This window comes from Nycticebus coucang, chromosome 16, assembly GCF_027406575.1.
Source record: "Nycticebus coucang isolate mNycCou1 chromosome 16, mNycCou1.pri, whole genome shotgun sequence".
In the NCBI taxonomy this organism is placed as follows: domain Eukaryota; kingdom Metazoa; phylum Chordata; class Mammalia; order Primates; family Lorisidae; genus Nycticebus; species Nycticebus coucang.
The window spans coordinates 63,369,844-63,390,167 of NC_069795.1; positions in this window are offsets into that span (position 1 = coordinate 63,369,844).

Consider the following 20,324-nt stretch of genomic DNA (forward strand, 5'->3'; position numbering starts at 1 on the left):
TTCAACAAATGCAGACATTTATGTAGCATAGATCCAATCAAGATGTAGAACATTTCCATCACTTCATGTCCCTTCTCAATTAACTGCCCCCACCCCACTCTCTCCTATCTACCAAGTAACCTTGTTCTCATTTCCATCCTATGGATTTGGATAACTGGTTTAAGATGGTTCCACCTGGATCATTCACAGATGAGCGGCACTGACTGTGTCATCCCTTTTGGTTGCTGTTATAGTTCGGATACTTATCCTCCCCAAATCCCCCCATGTGGAAACTTGATCCCTGATGCTGGAAGTAGGACCTAGTATAAGGTGTTTAGGTCATGGGGCTGGATGGATCCCTCATGTACTGGTTGGTGCCTTTCTCTCTATAATGAGTAAGTTCCCATTCTGTTAGTTCAGGAGAGAACTGGTTGTTCAAAGAAACTCGCACCCCCTCTTCCTCTCTTTTTTGCTTCTGCCTTCACCGTGTGATGCCAGCTCCCCTTCCTCTTCCTCCAGGAGTGGAAGTTTCCAGAGGCACTCACCAGAAGCAGATGCCAGAGTCTTATTTCTTGTACAGTCTGCCCAACTGTGATGCCAAATAAACCTCTTTTCTTTGTAAGTTACCCAGACTCAGATATTTCCTTTATAGCAACGCAAACAGAAATACACTTGCCATGGTCAGTCTGAAGCCAGTCTACCTGTGAGCCATTTGGATAAATCTGCCAGCTGTCACTGAACATAGGCAAGTCTCTGTGACAACAGCTCTGCATTCAGCAGGCAGTGAGCAACATTTAAGAAGCTTTGAGATCTTGCCCAAGGCTTTGGTTGCAATCAAGTTAGAGTTGACACAAAATAAGATGTCAGTCCCATGCCATTGTACCTCTGGGGAAATCTGGCATAAGCCCATAAATACCTATTCTGAAGCTGCCCCTCAGTGGACAGACTCCCCTGCACACAGGGGAGAAGTCCGAGTTGTGCCCTAAAGCCCACTAGCCCACCTCCTTGCCTTCTGTAGCAACCACCAGAGCCCCCTTATATCAGTGGTTCCTCCACGGTGACTCTGTCAAGAGGACTTGCAGGTAGGGCCGCCACCCTTTTGGGAAGGAGATAGATTTGGGAGATAGAACTTTCACCAGAAGGTGTTCAGGTAAGTGACCAGACGTAGAGTCAGAAGGCTATTCCAAGGAGAGAGGCATGGCTTCCCACTTCTGTGTCCCATACCTGAGCCCATTTCTCCATTTCTGGTCAGGAAAGGTCCTCTAAGCAGTGTGGGTTTCTTCCCACCTCAGCAGCAGGAAAGGTCCTCTAAGCAGTGTGGGTTTCTTCCCACCTCAGCAGCTGGCTTTTTTTGGAAAGCGTCCCCTATACTCTTCTTGTTCATGCCTCTGAAGTACAGGGGTGGGGACCAGCTTGCCATCACACTCCTGGCCTTGAGGGAGAGAAGGCCAGGCAATACCTTGTTTTTGTTTGCGGTCACTTATCTTTTGTCTGGCAAGCTAGAATGGAGTGCGCGCTGTGGTGACGACAGCGGGGAGTAGAAACTTTTCCATATATGTGTCCATGAGCAGTCATAGGGCACAATGACTCAGGTGGGACACAAGAATTTCATGATTAAAAAGAGGTTCCAGGGCGGCGCCTGTGGCTCAAGGAGTAGGGCGCCGGTCCCATATGCCGGAGATGGCAGGTTCAAACCTAGCCCCGGCCAAAATAAAAAAAGAGGTTCCAGATTCTTCTGTGTTGTTTGTCAACAGATAGTCGGTGTTTCCAGTTGCTTCTCTATTGCCCTCATCTTATTAAAATCTGGACATATTCAAATAACCTCACTTCATCTAGACAAAAAGATAAAAAAGAAAAAACAATCGATCAGCATTCTGCTTGATTAACATCTTGGGGGAAAGCTAATATGAGTCCTCAAGGATGAAAATAAATGTCCTGGGCTGTGGTCATAAACCTGACCTTGTCACTGCCTAAGCAAGGAAGGCAATGGAGGGGATCAGAGCTCTCATTCCAGTGTGATTGCAATCCTGCCTTTAATGGGACATGGCGATGTTTTTCGGTATTCAATTAGGTTTTGCTATGCGTGTGCATGCGCTCACACACTCATGCAGAGCTGGAATTGAAATCATCTCAAGTGCGAATTCTCGTGATGCATTGAAGGGGCCTGCCTTTGACAGGTTGCTACCTAGTTATGGACTAAAATCTCACCAGGCACCCCCATAGCTTATCGCCTGTCATTTCAAAACAAAGACATCCTGCTTCCCCTTTCTGTGTCACATCTCATTGACTCATTCTCGGCAGACTTACTTTCATTACATGCGCGGTGCCACCTCCCTCACTTTCATCAGATGAAAACTTGAAAAAAGAAGAAGAAAAAAGAAAAAACCTCATTCCATGTTTTGACTTGGACTTTAGGTGTTATTCACTCAGTCCAGCTTGGGAGGAAAAAAAAGCCCACCCCACGAGGGGGCAGGCCTGCTTTCCTGTCTTCTGCCACCACACAGTCTCTGAAGTGTGTGAAGAAGAGCGAAAGAGACAATTAACGCTCAGCACCAATCTGCATTTCCTTTTTAGCTGCCATTTACACGCTGCTCAGGTTTTGAAAACCAGCATTTCATGCTACTCCCTAGAGAGCCAGCACCAGCTTCAGCAGGATCCATCTGCACAGCAGTCACATTGCTGAAATCTCCAGCCAACCCAGAATTCATTTATTTATTTTTTGAGAGAGAGCGAGAGAGCGAGAGAAAGCTGGGTGAAAAGAATGGATTAGAATCTAATAATATTTAACACACTCCCTTGACCGATCCCTGCCCAGGTCCAGGTTGGGACGAGTCTGCAGAGTTTTTCTTTGATCATCTCCTAGATTAGTGTGAGCAGCAGGCGAATGAGCGGGAAGCGTGTGACAACAGGGGATGACAGGCGGTGCGGTTCTAGGCAGGAAGGACACACTCCATAAGTTTCGGTGGCTGCTCACCAGCCTGCATGTCAGCATGCGCTCGCTGATGGGGAACCATCCTAGGAAATCACGGCTGGTGTGGAACAAGTTACGAGATGCTTCTGGAGGGGGAGAAACATGTGTCCCCAGCTCCTCAGGTCTGGCTGACTTGCTTTGTTTCCTCCAGCGCCCAAAGGGTCTGAGCATTGAAGCATAATAGGTTTGCAAACCTTTGTTATTTTATCATTATTATTTTTTAAACTGAATTCAACACCACAGGAGGTCACAGAGTCAATAGTCACAGCTGGCTTTTAAAAAGAGGTTGAGTCATTTTGTGATTGGTAAAACAGAGACTCCGCCTGAGCTGAGGGCAATCAAGTTTTCCGCTTCAAGGCATCAGTTGATCACTACAGGGGTCAGAAAGAAGTGTTTTTCAGTGTTAGTTTTCTTGGTTTTTTTTTTTGTTGTTGTTGTTGTTGAGACAGAGTCTCACTTTATTGTCCTCGGTAGAGTGCTGTAACATCACAGCTCACAGCAACCTCCAACTCCTGGGCTTAGGCGATTCTCTTGCTTCAGCCTCCTAGTAGCTGGGACTACAGGTGCCCGCCACAACGCCCGGCTATTTTTTTTGTTGCAGTTTGGCCCGGGCTGGGTTTGAACCCGCCACCCTCAGTATATGGGACCAGTGCCCTATCCACTGAGCCACAGGCACCGCCCCTCTTGGTTTTTTTTTTATTTATTTTTATTAAACCATAGCTGTGTACATTAGTATGATCATGGGGCACCATACACTTGGTTCATAGATCGTTTGACACATTTTCATCACATTAGTTAACATAGCTTTTACAGCATTTTCTTAGTTATTTTGCTAAGACCTTTACATTCCACATTTACTAGGATTCACATATACCCTTGCAAAATGCACCGCAGGTGTAATCCCATCATTAATCCCCCCTCCTTCCCCTCCTTTTCCCCTTTCTCCCTATTCTTAGGTTATAACTGGGATATAGCTTTCATGTGAAGGTCCTACATTAGTTTCATAATAAGGGTGAGTACATTGGGTACTTTTTCTTCCATTCTTGAGACACTTTACTAAGAAGAATATGCTCCAGCTCCATCCATGTAAACATGAAAGAGGTAAAGTCTCCATCTTTCTTTAAGGCTGCATAATATTCCATGGTGTACATATACCACAATTTATTGATCCATTCGTGGATCGATGGGCACTTGGGCTTTTCCCATGACTTAGCAATTATGAATAGGGCTGCAATAAATATTCTGATACAAATATCTTTGTTATGGTGTGATTTTTGGTCTTCTGGGTATATGCCCAGTAGGGGGATTACAGGATTGAATGGCAGATCTATTTTTAGATTTCTAAGTGTTTTTTGTTTTGAAGAGAGATCAGGCCTGAAAAGCTTCTCTTCAATAGACCAAGGAATGGTCTGATTCCATGTAGCTGTGTGTGCTCAGATGGCAGTTCTGATGATAGTGGTGCTTGGTGCTACCAACACATTTACCCGTTAAGCAGTGTAAGACAGTGCTCCCTGCCTGGGCACAGATTTACCCATGAACAGGCAGAGTGTGCTCAGGTAAAGAGAATACCTCAGGGCAGGGGCAGGAGGTAGGGTGAGCACACGGTAATTGGAATAAAATTCAGTGAGTTAAAAAAGAAGACTCTTCATGGTATGTGGATATGATTACACGTCCAGTGAAGCCACGTCCTCTCAGGATACAGAGGTGTTTTGCAGCGCTCACACACAGTAACACCTACTTGTAACTTGGGTTTCTCAGCCTACAAAATAGGGCAATGATAAAGGTTTTGTTTTTCTAGCTCTGCCCTTACTAGGTAGAAGCTCCAAACCCCTTAAATTCTCAAATAGTTCTTAGAGTCCCTGGTGGTTAAGATGTTCCTTTTCTATTGCTCTTATTTAATGACATTGGAGTCACACGGCAGGGGTCCAAATGCCAAACTCATTCATTCAATATACATTTGAAAGAATCTGCCATGAGCATGATGGTGTTCTAGATGCTGAGGAAAGAGCAGTCCAAGTTCTCCTGCAATTTAGGTTCTAGTGAAGAGACACAAATGTAAATAAATACACAAGTAAATATATAATATACCAGATAGATGCTGTGGAGGGAACAAACGTCTACTTGTGATGTATTTAAAATTGACAGGAAGAATTGGAGAGGGCAAGGACAACCATTTTAAGAAGTTTGCAGTAAGGGAGATAGAAATGGAGTGGGATTCAAGGAAATTTTTTTGTTGCTGTTGTTGTCTGTGGTTTTGGCTGACAGCATCATATTTGTATACTGATTCAGTAGAGAAGGAACATTGGTGACTCCAAAACAATGTCCTTGGGTTGTATGTGGGGATGGGATCTAGTGCAAAATGTAAGGGCAGCTTTTGGTGGAAAATGGACAGTTCATCCACTACAGCAGCAGGGAAGGTCAATGCACAGACACAAATGCAGAGAGATGGTCAGATGTGATGGTAGAAGCTTGTGCAAGTTCTTTTTCCGATTGCTCTAATTTTCTCAGTGAAGTACGAAGCAAAGTTATTAGCTGAGTGTGAAGAGGAAAAGAAGAGTGAGTGGAAGATGTGAAATTGTCCTGGAAAAGCGAATTGATGAGGGTAACACAGTAGGCTGCCAGGCAGCATGAAGGGCCCACTGGAGGTTCATGAGCCTGACTCGAAAGCTGTGATTTTCAACTGGTGTGCCGTGGCACACTGGTGTGCTGTGAGAGAATCTTAGGTGTGCTGCAGAAATTTTTCAAGTTTATTAATTAAATTATTTTTGAAAGAAGTTCAAAGCACAGTGAGTATACTCTTTTTTTTTAAAAACTCTTTTTGATCAACATAATTTAAGTGTGTTGTGGAAATTTAATGTAAGTTCAAGTGTGCTGTGAGATAAAAAATGTTGAAAAACACTGCTTTAAAGGAGGCCAGTTGGCATGGTTGTTTTCCTCAGTCATGTTTAGCTGTGCAGGTGCAGGCAGCTCAGGAGACGTGGAGAGTTGGTTTTAGCCAGGCTTAGGGGTTTGTCAGCTGAGCCTGAGGAAGGGAGAGAAGGACGAGGCCTCAGAAGGTATAACATCTGATGGTCCATGGGATCTAAACGGGGTGAGGAGGAAGAGGTAATGAAGGGGCTGAAGGACAATAGAAAGGTGCCGGAAACAATGGCTTGTAGGTCCCAGTGTGTGCTCTAAGAATTGTTGGAAGTGGGAGTCCCAAGGTAGGCCATCTTTCACGTTGTATTTTACAGGAAGCCCAAGTCAAGAAGGATGAAGTCCTTCCATGTAGACTCCCTGAAGTCTAGGTGGATGTTAAAAACACCAAGAATTCCAACAGAAATAGCTTTGGGAGGGATCCAACTAAACTGACATCTTTCAGGACTGAGTGGAGGAAGGCAGAGGTCAGGAGATGACAGCATGGAGGGCCAAGGAGGGACATGGCTGAGAAGCATGGAGGGGCAGGAAGATGCAGCCCAGCGCACCCCTGCTGAGAGGCTCCAGAAGACATTTGCAGGTGCTCCATTTGTTAATTATGTGACTCTGGGAACATTTTTTAATCCCCCATTCCTCAGTTTCCCCAACTGTAAAATGGAGATAATAACTGTACCTCCCTCACAGGACTGTCCTGAGAACTCAATGAGATAATGTCTGAAATCTGCTTACCAATCTGGCTGGAGTGAGCATGCGAGTGTGTGTGTGTGTGTGTGTGTGTGTGTGTGTATTTAACTGAAGTGGTTTCATCAGCTGCTTAGGTCACCAGAGCCCCAATATTTTTGAAGGGACAGAACGAGCCCTTGGCAGACACTCTGGGGCTTTTTGAGGAGGGTGAGCACAGATGCCAACTCAGCCTGAGAGGCATGGGTCAGAGGTGAGGGTGAGGAAAGCAGGCCTGGGGCTGAGGCGCAGTGACTCAACGTGTGGAGAGCCCCGAGGCCTGACAGGGAAATGAGAGTGAAGCTACTTCCAATCAGAGCAGGGAGGAGGGTCGCCTCGAGGTGCTATCCGTAACTGATGTGTGACAATAATTAGAAACAATTTCTGAGGACTTACAGAATAGAGTCACCTAGTTATATTATTTACCACAGAGAATAGTGTCTGGAGTGAAAATGGATGTTACTGTTTTCTGAGAACACATTAGAAGGTGACTTCTTGGTGAATAGATTTTTCAAAATATTTGACATTCACTGACTTTCTATTTAGCTTCTGTTAGTCACAGAGGCCATTACTGTAATGACAATGCCTGGATTTATCTGTGTTAATGGCAGAAGACATGTGAGAGATAAATCCTCCCCGTGTGGGCCTCCTACTCGCAATTGTGACAGCTTTGCCTCTCCAAGCCGCTTAGAGACCCGAGGATTCTGGGTGCCCAGGGGGCCCAAGCTTCAGCCTCCCCCCAGCGCAGGAGAGACTCACCCACAAAGAGGCCGGATTAACATGAATACCTTTTTAAACAGTGAGCTTGATTTTGTCTCTCTTTGGGATGAAGTGAGGTAATGTATATGACGCACTTAGTGCAGAGCCTGGCACCTAGTGAACGCTTAGAAAGTATTGATTCATTAATTATTATTTTCGTGGATTCCTCTGGTAAGACTTAGGGAGCCTTCCATACATGGTGCGCTCCAAGCCCTGGGGAGGGGGCGAAGGTTGAATCAGTGGTGTTATTGGACATTGGTGCTAACGGGCTATATCGCCCTGGGGAGTTCTGAGCCTCAGTGGCATGAGCTTTTCCTTGAATTGGCTTTTCATTGGGTATAAACATGAAGGCAAGAGGCCAACCAGCAGCTCATTTACAAAGGTACTGCTCAGGGGATTGAAGCCAAAGCTTTGTAGAGGAGACAGCACTCACTTGCCTTCCATCCCCTCTACACTGGAAGTCCAGGGGGAACTGAGGTAGGGCCCTGGGAAGGAACTGTGGGGTAGGGCATCTGTAATTGTAACCTGGTGACAGCTTGCTCCAAGCTGTAGCTCAGCTTGCCAAAATGGGAAACAATATTAAAGGCTTGTTGAAGTCTAAGTTCCACGGGTGGTTCCCAAATGATGTTTTTTTGTTGTTGTTGTTTGTTTGTTTTTTGAGACAAAGTCTCACTCTGTCACCCTGGGTAGAGTGCTGTGGCATCAAAGCTCACAGGAACCTCAAACTCTTGGGCTCACAAGAGTGCCTCTTTGCCTCAGCCTCCTGAGTAGCTGGGATTACAGGCACCTGCCACTATACCCAGCTAGTTTTCCTGTTTTTGGTAGAGACAGGGTCTCACTCTTGTTCACACTGGTCTTGAATTCCTAAGCTCAAGTGAGCCACCCACCTCGGCCTCCCAGAGTGCTGGGAATATAGGCATGAACCACCATGCCTGGCCTCTAAGCGGGGTGTTGTTGGGATTTGTGAGGAAGGGGGACAATTCTTCATTGGGTGTGATTATCCCAGGCAGTGCAGGGTAGTAATACAGCACCTGTGGCCTCTGCCTGCTAATTGTCACAATTCATAACTTCTCCAGCTTGAGAATCTCAGTGTGAGTGACAGCATGCCTGGTATGTCTTTGGTACACACAAACCTCTTTGCAAATATGCCTGCACAGCAGATGGCTGGCCAGACAGCTGGCCTCACCTAGGTCACTTCCCCCTCCCAGTTCGAGAATGGGAGAGGCTGGCAGAGGGATGTCTGGGGACTGAACAAGTATTTAAAGATTGTAGATCCTGGCTGTCCCCTCCTTGGAGATGTGACCCCCTGTGAAAGGGTTGTATTAGTCAGTCACACTATGTCCAGCCATGCATAAGCGTCCCAGTTTGTCATACACCACCATCAGGGAGGATTTTTTCTGAAGCTAATAAAGCTTTAAGATCTGGAACCTCTTCCAGGGCTGAAACTAGATAGAATCCCCAAATATGAAACAATCCTCAAACTTTACATGACATTACTGGCTGTGGGATGATATTAAGAATAACTATAGATTGTTACAAGTCTGTGTGTTCCAGATGCTGAATATCAGGTGCTTTCAAACATTCTTAGAGTTCATTCTTTTCATTACCCTTTTTCAATAACTTAGGGGCAGAGAGGTCAAATGTCTTGCCTGAAACCATACAGCCAACAGGGTTAAGAGTCAGGATTTGAATTTTCTGATTCCAAAGCCCCACCTGGTCCACCTGGAGGTATAGGGCTTCTCAGGCAGGGGAAATAGTTAATAACTGGAGATGCTGGGTCAAGTAGAGAGTGAGAGAGTGGGACATCCAGGGCTTCTTTGCCGCTGCAGAGGGTGAAGGAGGACCACAGGGTTCCTGAGGAGTGCTCCACAGGGCAGAAAATGTGAGCTGGCTCAGGGGAAATCCCTCTGGGAGGGGCAGCACAGATCTGGAGGAAAACTGAAGAGTTTGACCAGGAAACATCACGTGGTCTGTGTTTCACCCTAGCTCAGATTTGCAAGTTGTGGAGCAGAGGTGTAGAGCCAGGGAAGGAGACCGAGGCACCAGCAGCCAACATTTCCCCCACTGTCCTGGACTGGGGGGGGGGCGGGCGATGGGGGCAGCCATTTGAGGACAGTTGTTGGTAACAATTTGGTATTTGAAGTATAGTTTGAACAACAGCAGGTGTTGAGAATATACGTTTTCAAAAAATAGAAAATAAAATAAAGAGATACCCAATGTGAACTAACTTGGGTGAGAGCAGCTCCACCCAGCTGAAAGTTAAAGACTGTTGCAGGAGGAAAATTCCAAAAGGGCCAGAAAGAAATATATATATATTTTTAAAGCACAAAAAGGAAAGGTGCTTGTCCAGTTTCTCAGTGAGGAAGAGTTTGGAATGTATATGAGAAGCATTTTTTATGTCACTTACTCAGTCTTGTATACAATTTGGCTTAAACAAGCTTGTATAGTTTTCATTATAATGTAGATATCTTATCAACAACCATCTTTTTTTTTTTTTTGCCTTGATAAAGAGATAAAGGGCCTCTGGGTAATGGGACAGTGAGCAAAATGGAAAACACACATGTCCTGTGAGCCACTTGTTGGGATGTATCTTACGGAACTATTAGCACTTATACATATATGGTCAAAGATATTTATTATGGTGCTTGTTGGATTAATTTTGGTTCAGCAGACACTGGATTACTAGCAATCATTAAATATAGTGTGAATAGATGCCACATTAAGTGAAAGAAGCAACATAAAAAGTAATTTTATTGTACAACATGTAATCATTATTTAAAAAACATTGTAGGCGTTTGCATACACCTACACATAATTGTGTAAATATTAGAGAAAACATATCTGGAAGGACTTTGGGAGCTGAAATTAGAAATAAGAAAGGATTTTCACTTCTTTATACTCTCCCTCAAAAGGTAGAAGTGGTGGGACTTTGGGTAATTTTTTGTGTGTGTGCCTTTTTTATATTTTCCCATATTTCCTATAAAGAACCTGTCTTGCTTTTGTGATCAAGCTTCATTTCTGCCTGGGGACCAGCACCGTGCAAAGCTAAGCTTATGAGTTCTGGAGTAGGAATACCTGGATTCACATCCCAGCTCCACAATGGTGTGGTGGGTGGTGACTGTGGATGAATGACTCACCTCTGTGTGCCATGCTTCCCTCATATGTAACACGCAGATGACAACAGTATGTAGTCCATGAGGCTGCTAAGAGGATTGTGTGAGACCCTTTGCATAAAGGGGCTGGTCAGGGTTTAGGACACACTGGCTGTTATCATTGGACACGGAAGGGTCAGGCTCAGGGCATAGGCAGACAGGTTGATGTTGAGCAAAGGGCTATGCTTTCCTGTTCTCTGTTGAAATCAGAGTGAAAAGCCCCAAAAGGAGGCAGAAACAAGCTGATGTAAAAACCATTTGAGTGGGGCTTGCTCTGATTGCTTCTCCTCTCTCAGTCAAGCAGGGCTGAGAGCCACAAGAAAATGCTCAGAATGTCCTTTGTTCTGGTTCCTGCCCACCTTTCTATGGTCCAGCGACCCACTGTCTGGGAGTGGAGTCTGCACGTGTGAGCAGAGGGCCTGTCCTCCTCTCCACTGAGGGGCAGAGACTAAGGGACCCTACTCTTTCCCCCATGTTCTGAAATTCCTGTAACAAATCCTGGCCGGGCTGGACGTGTTACAGAGTCTCATCAGCTTTCTCCATTCATTCCAAGGCTTGGACAAATGGTCAGACACCAGGAGCTGGGCTCTGCCCACAGAGGAAATTGGTTTCTCAGAATTTACTGTTTGTCTCTAAAGCCACAGCCATGAAAATGACTCATGGCCCCATTTCTGATTCCTTTTCAGATAAATCACAGGCCAGATAATCAAGTGTGATTGAAAGTCATCATGGCCAACGCAAGGCCTCAGCATGGAGAGGCCCTTTGTCTTGACTGAAAATGTACCAGAAAAGGCCTGAAGTAACTGAAAAGTAACTGCAGGTCACCTGCAGCCATGTAAAGACAACTATACAAGCAAAACAACTGAGCGTTGTGGGAGCTCCATGGCTGACAGCAGCCCTCCCTCTTGCCAGGTTAGGTGGCTGCTATGCCAGGCTGCCTGCTGAGATCACTCACAGCTTGAAGAATTCTAGTGCAGACACACAGGAATTGTCACTGTCCAAGACGCTTCATGGCCTGGTCTGCTCATTGTAGCTAGCCTCACTTCCCACCAATTTTCCTTGCCCTCACCTCTGCCCTCTGCCCTCTGCCCCTTGGCCCCCAAGCCATCATGGAAGACTTGCTTGTATCTGATGTTAATACATGACACCTAAGATGTTTGCCTCTGGAAACCAGTGTTCTCCCATGGACAGTGCTTCACGTTGCTTTTCTGATCAGCTAATTTTAAGGCATTCTGAATGATCCGATTCAAGTATAATATGCTCTGTAAAGTTTTTCTAGAGCCTTCTATGCAGAATTTATTATCTTTACCTTGATGCTTCCTAACACTGTTATACTTCTCTCTCTTATTTTCTTTTTTATTTTACTATTTTGTTTATTATTTTATATATCTATACTTATTTCTCTTACTGTGGTTTGTTATATAGTTTATCAGTAGTCCTCAAACTTCAGTAGGCATAAGAATTTAAAAGCAGCAGCAGCAAGAACAGTCTATTAAAGACCTACGATGTTCAGGCCTAAGATTGGGAAAATAGAAGGCCACTAAATAGTCTGGGTCCCAGCATCTAACATTATTGCATCCCCTCCCCAAGATGAGACCTTGGACTGGGTAGATCAACCAGAGAACCTGTGTATCAGCATATGTTATTTAATTATAATTCTGATTCAGGTGGTCAGAGACACTCCTTGGGTAGGAGTGTAGTGAACTCATAGATTATATGAATGTAATGAATGTCATTTGTAATTTTGCTATGGCATAAATTGGAGTCCGTGTGCTTTGAGCCTGGTGTATGAGAACTCATCAGTGAGTGAGGCTAACTCACCATCTAGGATCTTCGTGTCACTGATAGTTGTGTTTCTCTATCACTCTTTGAATAAATGATGTAGCAGTTCATAAACCAGGAACTTGATTTTGCAGGATGTTAATAGGTAAATCACAGAAAGTGTTAAACAATGCTAGATATGTTTTCTTAAGGTAGTATTTTTCAGAGGCTTCAAAAAGCAATGCGCATTGCAACTCTCCATGAGCAGCCTATTGTAGACATTTTGTTTTACAAAGTTCATGTGTGAAATATACAGATTTTGAACCAAAAGACCTAACTCAAGCCCACTTCTGTACTCGATAGTTATCTAGTTGGCCAGGATTTTACCTTTCTGAGTTTCAGGTTTTTGTTTCTTGTTTCTCATTAATGCGGGCCCTGTTTAAGTCACAGGACTGCAGTGAGACTCAGATGACTTAAATAAAGTTCTGAGTAGACATTAGTTTTGCAATATATGGGGAAATGTGCTAGGTGTTATAATTGCAGAATAAAGAAAGTACTGTTGGGCAGCAGAGGAGGGAGAAAGAAATTAATTTTGACTGGGATAATTAATTTATAGCTAGCAGTTGAGTGAAATGCCAAAAGCAAACAAACACACGCAGGTGTTCAGGATTGTTTTTCTGACACCATTTGCCATTCATTTGTATGTCATTTGCTATGAGTAGGAACATGGGTGTAACTGGAGATCTGTGAATGCCAATCTCTAAGAAAAGGAGTTGCCAAGGAGGACTTTGATAAGGTGGAAGAATTCTATTCTGTATTTCAGAGATCTCATTGTATTAAACCTTAATAAACAATATTGAGATATAGTCAATTGTAAGCCCAAGAAAATGATAACATGGGGAAAGAGCTTTGCGGGGGTTACTCAGTAACTTACCTGTGTAGAACTTTTACATTCCCTAGAGGAAGCTTGAGATTATGCAATTTTTTTGTGATTTATTAATTCCAGAATAGTCTATTTGTTCAAGCAGTAGAAACTTTTGGTAATTCTTTTTCTCCTGAAGCGGTGTTTTGTTGATTGGCTAAAGATTTAGTTAGAGGACCTAGGGAAAGGCTTAGCAAGAAACATCACATTTATATCATACATTTGTGTATTCATTAACAAATTGTAGGACTATTTGTTAAATACTGTACACCAAACATGGTGCTAAGGCCTAGCATATCAATCCTCCGTAAAGTAGGCCCTAGCTTCACCCTCATGTAACCATGTTCTAGTGCAAGTTATAGAAAGTGAATAGGTAATGATAATACAAGGTGACAAACTACGTTGGAGTGCTATGAAGTCCCCCAGAGGGGTAGCTATTTATATTGGATGCCATTGGTAAAAGTAGCTTACAATTTTGTTTTATGGCCCTACAAGTAGGGATAGTGAGAAATTCCTTGGGAGCGTCCATAAGTTGACTCATGGGACAGATAAAGGAGGGCATTCAAAGCTGGAAAATAAGGAAAGAAACAGAGGCAATTTGAGGGAGCAATATAAGGACAGCCTCTGTGTAAACTGACTCACTCCTCCTAGGAATGATCTTCTAGCCTGGTGTCACCAAAACCTGGATGTCAGTTTGCTGTGTGGTATGATGTCTTAAGTCCTGGGGACTAATGTTCACAGGTAAGAAATAACCTGGGCCTGGAACAAGGTCTCTAGACAGACTGAGCTTGTCTATGCCTAGTATTCCAAAGGCCTGGGTTAAGCTTCATACAACAGAAACTACTCTATCTGGTTAAGCAGGGAAGGATTTACCAGCAAATATTAAGCAACTATACATTTATTTGATGGGTTAGAAGAACTGGCCCTAAGATGAGCTTCTAAGAACTCCCAGTCCTCAAAGTTGTACAAACTATATATAATCAGGAAATGTTGACTTTATGCAACAGGAAGTTACTGAATTGGGAAGCTGTAGGCTCCAGAACGTGCTCCCTCTGCCTCAATCCATGCCAGCTAATGGATGTGTGCTGTCTCCTTCCTCCCTTAATTCAGTTCTGAATTTAAGTCTCCTTTGAGTGTATTTGAGTAGTCTTTATGGAATCCTAGCTGCAAGGGAGTCTAGGAACATAGTTTTTGGTTTTCTGGCCTCTTCTGCATAGGAAAACACACTATAAGCAGGTAAGAATAAATTTGAAGCAACCCAATCACAATATCTGCTTTAGGTCCATATCCTTTATATAATAGAAACTAGCCAGATTTGAAGTCAAAAGATAATATGCCCTAGTCTTTAGTTAATGTGCTGAGAGGTCTGGGGATGGATTATTGGATTCTGCTGGCCTGAAGGGTTGGGGATTTAGGGGGAACTTAGGGACTTCTTCAAAGGTTGTGGAGGGCTGAAGAAGGGCAGCCATGGGGTTGACAAGGATGTGGTGGGGAGAACCAGGCAGCCTACTGAGAGTGATAGGGGAGGTGTGAGAAGAGAGGTGGAGGTGCAGAGTACAGACAGGCAGTTGAGTCTCAGGGGAAGCAGTTGAGGTTTCAAGAGCAAGAACTCAGGAATGGCCCCCTGGCTATTCAAATTAATTCTGCTGGAAGTCATGATGTTGGCCTACTGTTAGATTAATCAGGAGAGCCATGCATATCCCCCAGTGTCTTCCTGGCTTCTGGCCCTGATTGATTTAACCTCAAGCTTTCCTGAGGGACACAGATCAATGTAGTTAGGTGAGCCTTGCCTCTAACCTGAGAGTCAATGAGCCCCACCTGCAGGCCCAGTTCTGAACCAGATCACAACCCAATCACAGCAGAGGCAAAGAGTGAAAAATTCCAGCCTTATCATTGAGGAGGATACAAAATTAAAACTAGATGCCACCAGATGTCGTGTTATTCCTTTCTTGCACGGAGTTATTTCTTTGCCCCTCACTTACCCATGTCTCCAGAGCCCCTGCCGTGAAGCAGGAACATGCATGCTCTGCCCAGGTGAGGTAAGAGCAAGCAGTCTGACAGATGAGTGAGTTTTGAGTGAGCCTCCCTCTGGGGAGAAGCATGGCAGGGTCGTCCAGGCAGTGAGGACAGGGCGTACACAAGCCCCGGGGCTGAAGGAGAAGTAGTGAGAGGCAGCATGACAGGAGGGGTGAGTGGGCCTGGATAGGGCCTTGTTGGCTCCCTGAGGGACTTTTGCTTTTCTCCTAAGTGTAAAGGAAAGCCGATGAAAAGGATTGTAGGCAGGATGAGGGCTATGATGAGCTCAGGCTCTGAGCCCTGCTCTGGTGATTTTTAAGGCATCCTGTGCTTGCTTGTTTTTTCGAAGTATTTTATAGGTTGGTTGGCAGAGAGTCAGGGAGGTGGGCAAAAGTGGATGCGGACAGTCAGTTAGGAAGTCTTTGCAGCAGGAGCAGAGGCAAGAAATGATACTAATTCAGACAGGGGGTGGGGGTAGTAAACAAGAGAAAAGGACAGGACTGAGATAGAGGAAGAAGATAACAGAAAAAAGAACACTTTTGTTCTTTTCTCTCTACTTGAGTCACTTCAAATTCTACTTTCCCTTTTAGACTTGGTTTTCATTTTTCATATTTATCTTTTTAACTTATATCCTGGTATAAGAAAATCAGAGGGAATAGATTTAAGAAAATTCACATTATGAATATGCTTACGTACAACCCATGCCAAGGACTTTGAAGTGGTATAAAATCTGTATTATATATAGTGCCGTAGCTGAGAGCATGGATTTTGCAGAGTAGTAGTTGCGTGACCTCAGGTAATTGATTTCACCTTTCTAGGCCCCAAATTCACTATCTACAAAATGGGGATCATAACAGTACCTAACTTGTTGGGTTTCTCTGAGAATCATGTGAGTTAATACATATAAGACAGGCATAGAACCTTGTATAATGAAAATGCTCAATGAATGTTAACTCGGGATGTTATTCATAGCTTGTAGCTGACCATCTTCTATACAGCCGATGGATGCTCCTGAAGGCTTCAGAGCCACCATCGAGCACTGTACACGCAGTTACTTTCATGACAGACTTGTGCACAGATTGCATGGACCCTGAAAAGATGGATCTGCATTTTGAATTTAATTCTGCCTGTTTTCTCCCAAAGCCAGGTTCTGCCTCTGGGACTGTGCAGAACTTGTTGGAGAAGCACTGCCTGGTGGGAAGGGTAGGGAGGAGGGGAGGAAAAGAGGACTGAAAGGGGAGAAGACTTGAAGTAGAATACAGGCTAATTTTGGTAGTAGTTTGTGGCTCATTTTTTATATAGCTTTGATTTGTTTTCTTTTAAATGTGCTAAGCACAGTCATAGGTACTGAAGAGACAGCTGTGAACAAAGTTCCAGCTCCCATGAAGCTTAAAATTTTGGTGGGGTTATCTCTCTTCCCAGCAAAATGTATTCTCCTGGAATTCTTAGCTGGCCAAATCTTCCTTAATGATAGGAACTGACTGCACACACTGCCTGTTCTAGAGATACATTAAAAAGAAAGCCCTAGTGTGTGGAATTTGGAGCTTATTCTTTTTGGGAGGATTTAGTTTTTTATCAGGGAGGGGAATAATAGAGAGATTACTGGCCCAATGAGCACTCCTCCCATTGTACCTCAAAATATTCATTTGAGTAATGTGTTGTTATCCCAAATGAAGGAACGGAGGCTAAAAGTTTAAATGATTTTCCTAAATAGAGGTAGGACTCAAGATTTGGACATCACCTCTCATGCTTTATTTCTTTCTTTTATAAATTGGGAGTTATTTGCTCAATTGCAAACAAGTAAATTTAATGGTATTAGCCCAGTTGGCAGTTGGCTTGATTTTGATGGTTAGAATCTCTAGTTAATAGATTTTACAGTGAGTACATGACAGAGTGACCTTCCTGGCACATGCAAGTCCATGGACCAGGGATGGCATATGACAACGTTGTCACCAATCTCAGCAAAATGTGAAATTATGTAAATTTAAGTTAAAAGGTGCTTCTATCTTTTTTTTTTTTTTGTAGAGACAGAGTCTCACTGTACCGCCCTCGGTAGAGTGCCGTGGTGTCACACGGCTCACAGCAACCTCTAACTCTTGGGCTTACGCGATTCTCTTGCCTCAGCCTCCCGAGCAGCTGGACTACTGGCGCCCGCCACAACGCCCGGCTATTTTTTTGTTTTTGTTGCAGTTTGGCCGGGGCTGGGTTTGAACCCACCACCTTCGGCATATGGGGCCAGTGCCCTACTCACTGAGCCACAGGCGCCGCCCAGGTGCTTCTCTTGTAATGTGTTTTCCTAACTTTCCATTATGGAATGATGGCGATAGTAGGAGGTATTTTCTTTCTTTCTTTTTTTTTTTTTTGCCATTGTTTTTGTTATTGTTATTTTACAAAATAAAAAGTTCACAAGCCTATGTCTACCCATTCTTTCTTCAAGGAAATCTTTAGTAAAGGTGAAAGATTTATATATTCTGAAGAGAGAAACCAGAGCATGTCCATTTTTTCTTCTTGAGATTTACCATTTGGTTTAATTTGAAGGGCTAGGAAGACCTGATATAACTAACTACATGAAAAATAGAAACTCTGTTTCTTGCATTATGAATACTAGATATTAAAAAAAGTCCTTCTGGTGTAAAACACCTAAAAAAGAAAGTAAAATTGGAAAAAAATTATATTTTAAAAAATGCATAGTTTTATTGGCAAGAGCAGAAAATTTTTAGAGGCCAAAAATGACAAGAAAGTACAAATACAGAGAAAGCCATATTTGGGAGAGAGGAGACAAATCTCAGGTTCTAAGCAAGGTGGGAAATGGAATCAAAGACTTTCACCTACAGGCTGGGGCTCCTAAAAATGTGACATCCTCAGTGCAAAAAGGAAATAGGAAAAAAGTGACCCTCACAGGAAAAGCACAGTAAATACAATTGTGCTGAGAAGGATAAATTTCTGCTGAGAAATTCCTAACAGTGAGGCACTCTGATTGGAGTTAAGGATAGAATACCCATTACTTATATAAGTCTAAGAAATCCCATAATGTGAATTCAAAATACTCTGGGTTGGGTAGTTCCCTCAGGTGCCTGGAAGGGGCAAACATACATCCTCCCTGAAGGCATGCACCTTGATTCCAAGCCCCAAAGAATCCCTAGGATATTATTGCAAGTAATGATAGCTTAAAAATTAAAATCACAAAATAAATGAGAAAACAAGATGTTACTGGAGGAAATCAAAAGAAATGTCAAGAAGCAGAATAAGATCAGTAACAACTTTAGATATTAGAAAGGTTGAATACAAAATATTCAAAAGAAGTATTTAAAGTAGAACAAATTATCATATTTTTAAAAAAGGCTTAATTAGAACTTACAGAAATAAAAAATATAACCAGTGGGGCGGCACCCATAGCTCCGTGGGTAGGGCGCCAGCCACACACATGAAGGCTGGCAGGTTAGAACCCAGCCCAGGCCTGCTAAAACAACAGTGTCAACTGCAACAACACCAAAAAGCTGGGCATTGTGGTAGGTGCCTGTAGTCCCAGCTACTGGGGGCCTGAGGCAAGAGAATTGCTTAAGCCCAAGAGTTTGAGGTTACTGTGAGCTGTGACAGCACAGCACTCTACTGAGGGTGACAAAGTGAGACTGTCTCAAAAAAATTAATTAAAAAATAAAAGTTGGTTATGGTGCTGGCCACATACAGCAAGGCTGTCGGGTTCGAATCCAGCCCAGGCCAGCTAAACAACAATGACAACTACAAAAAAAAAAAAAAATAGCTGGGCATCCTGGCGCGCGCCTATAGTCCCAGCTACTTGGAAGGCTGAGGCAAGAGAAAGAATTGCTTAAGCCTAAGAGTTGGAGGTTGCTGTGAGTTGTGATGCCATAGCACTCTACTGAGGGTGACATAGTGAGACTCTGTCTCAAAAAAAAAAAAATACACACACAAACATATATATGTATGTATGTATGTAAATAACCACTGGCATTTAAAAGTTTCAGTTAGAAAGATAAAAAGAGAGTCAATGAACTAGAAGACAGGAAATAATTACTCTGAATGCATGGGGCAGAGAGATTGGAAATATGGAAGTCAAGTTAAGAGAATGGAAAGATAAAATAAGAAGGTACAATATACAGTATTACATAAAGTAATAATAGAGATAACAGAGATGCGTATCCAAAGTTATAACAGACACAAATTTTCCAGAATTGAAGAAATCCAGGAATCTTTGGATTTGGAAATCCTTATGAGTACCAAGCAGAATAAACTGGAAACTACACCGAGACGCATGACATGACATGAGAATATACGACATGACATGTATTCTTGAAATTATAGAATATCAAAGAAAGTAGATCTTAAAAGGACCTACAGAGAAAATAAAACTTATCTATAAAGGAATGACAAACTGATAGCTTACTCTTCAGCAGCAGGAATGCAAATTAAAGGAAAGATATACATTCAAAATCTTTCATTGAAAAATATTTAATAAGCCAAATGTATCTAAAGAATTACAGCTCCCTGGGCGGCACCTGTGGCTCAGTGAGTAGGGCACCGGCCCCATATGCTGAGGGTGGCAGGTTCAAACTCAGCCCCGGCCAAACTGCAACAAAAAAATAGCCGGGCGTTGTGGCGGGCGCCTGTAGTCCCAGCTGCTTGTGAGGCTGAGGCAAGAGAATCGCGTAAGCCCAAGAGTTAGAGGTTGCTGTGAGCTGTGTGAGGCCACGGCACTCTACCTGAGGGCAGTACAGTGAGACTCTGTCTCTACAAAAAAAAAAAAAAAAAAAAGAATTACAGCTCCCAAACGCCTGTTTTATTAGCTTTAAGAAAGTACCTTTTCACCTGTGACTGAAATAAACTGCCCCACAGACTTGGAGTTTGTAAAGGGACATTCCCCATCCCCACCCCGCTCCCAATGTATCCAGTTAAGCCCAGGAATGCCGGAAGGTCCCATGTGCCTCTGTATTACAAAGCTCAGCATCTTCTGAAGGGTCTCAGAACACTAGGCGCATACTCTAACTGGGACTGGCCTTCTTCTAATGCCAAATGTAGAGGGAGATGGAGTCTCATCAGTTTATACCACCCAGTGCAGTTACTTTTTCCTGCCATGCACTTGAATTTTGCCCTGAAAATTTCCATGGATATT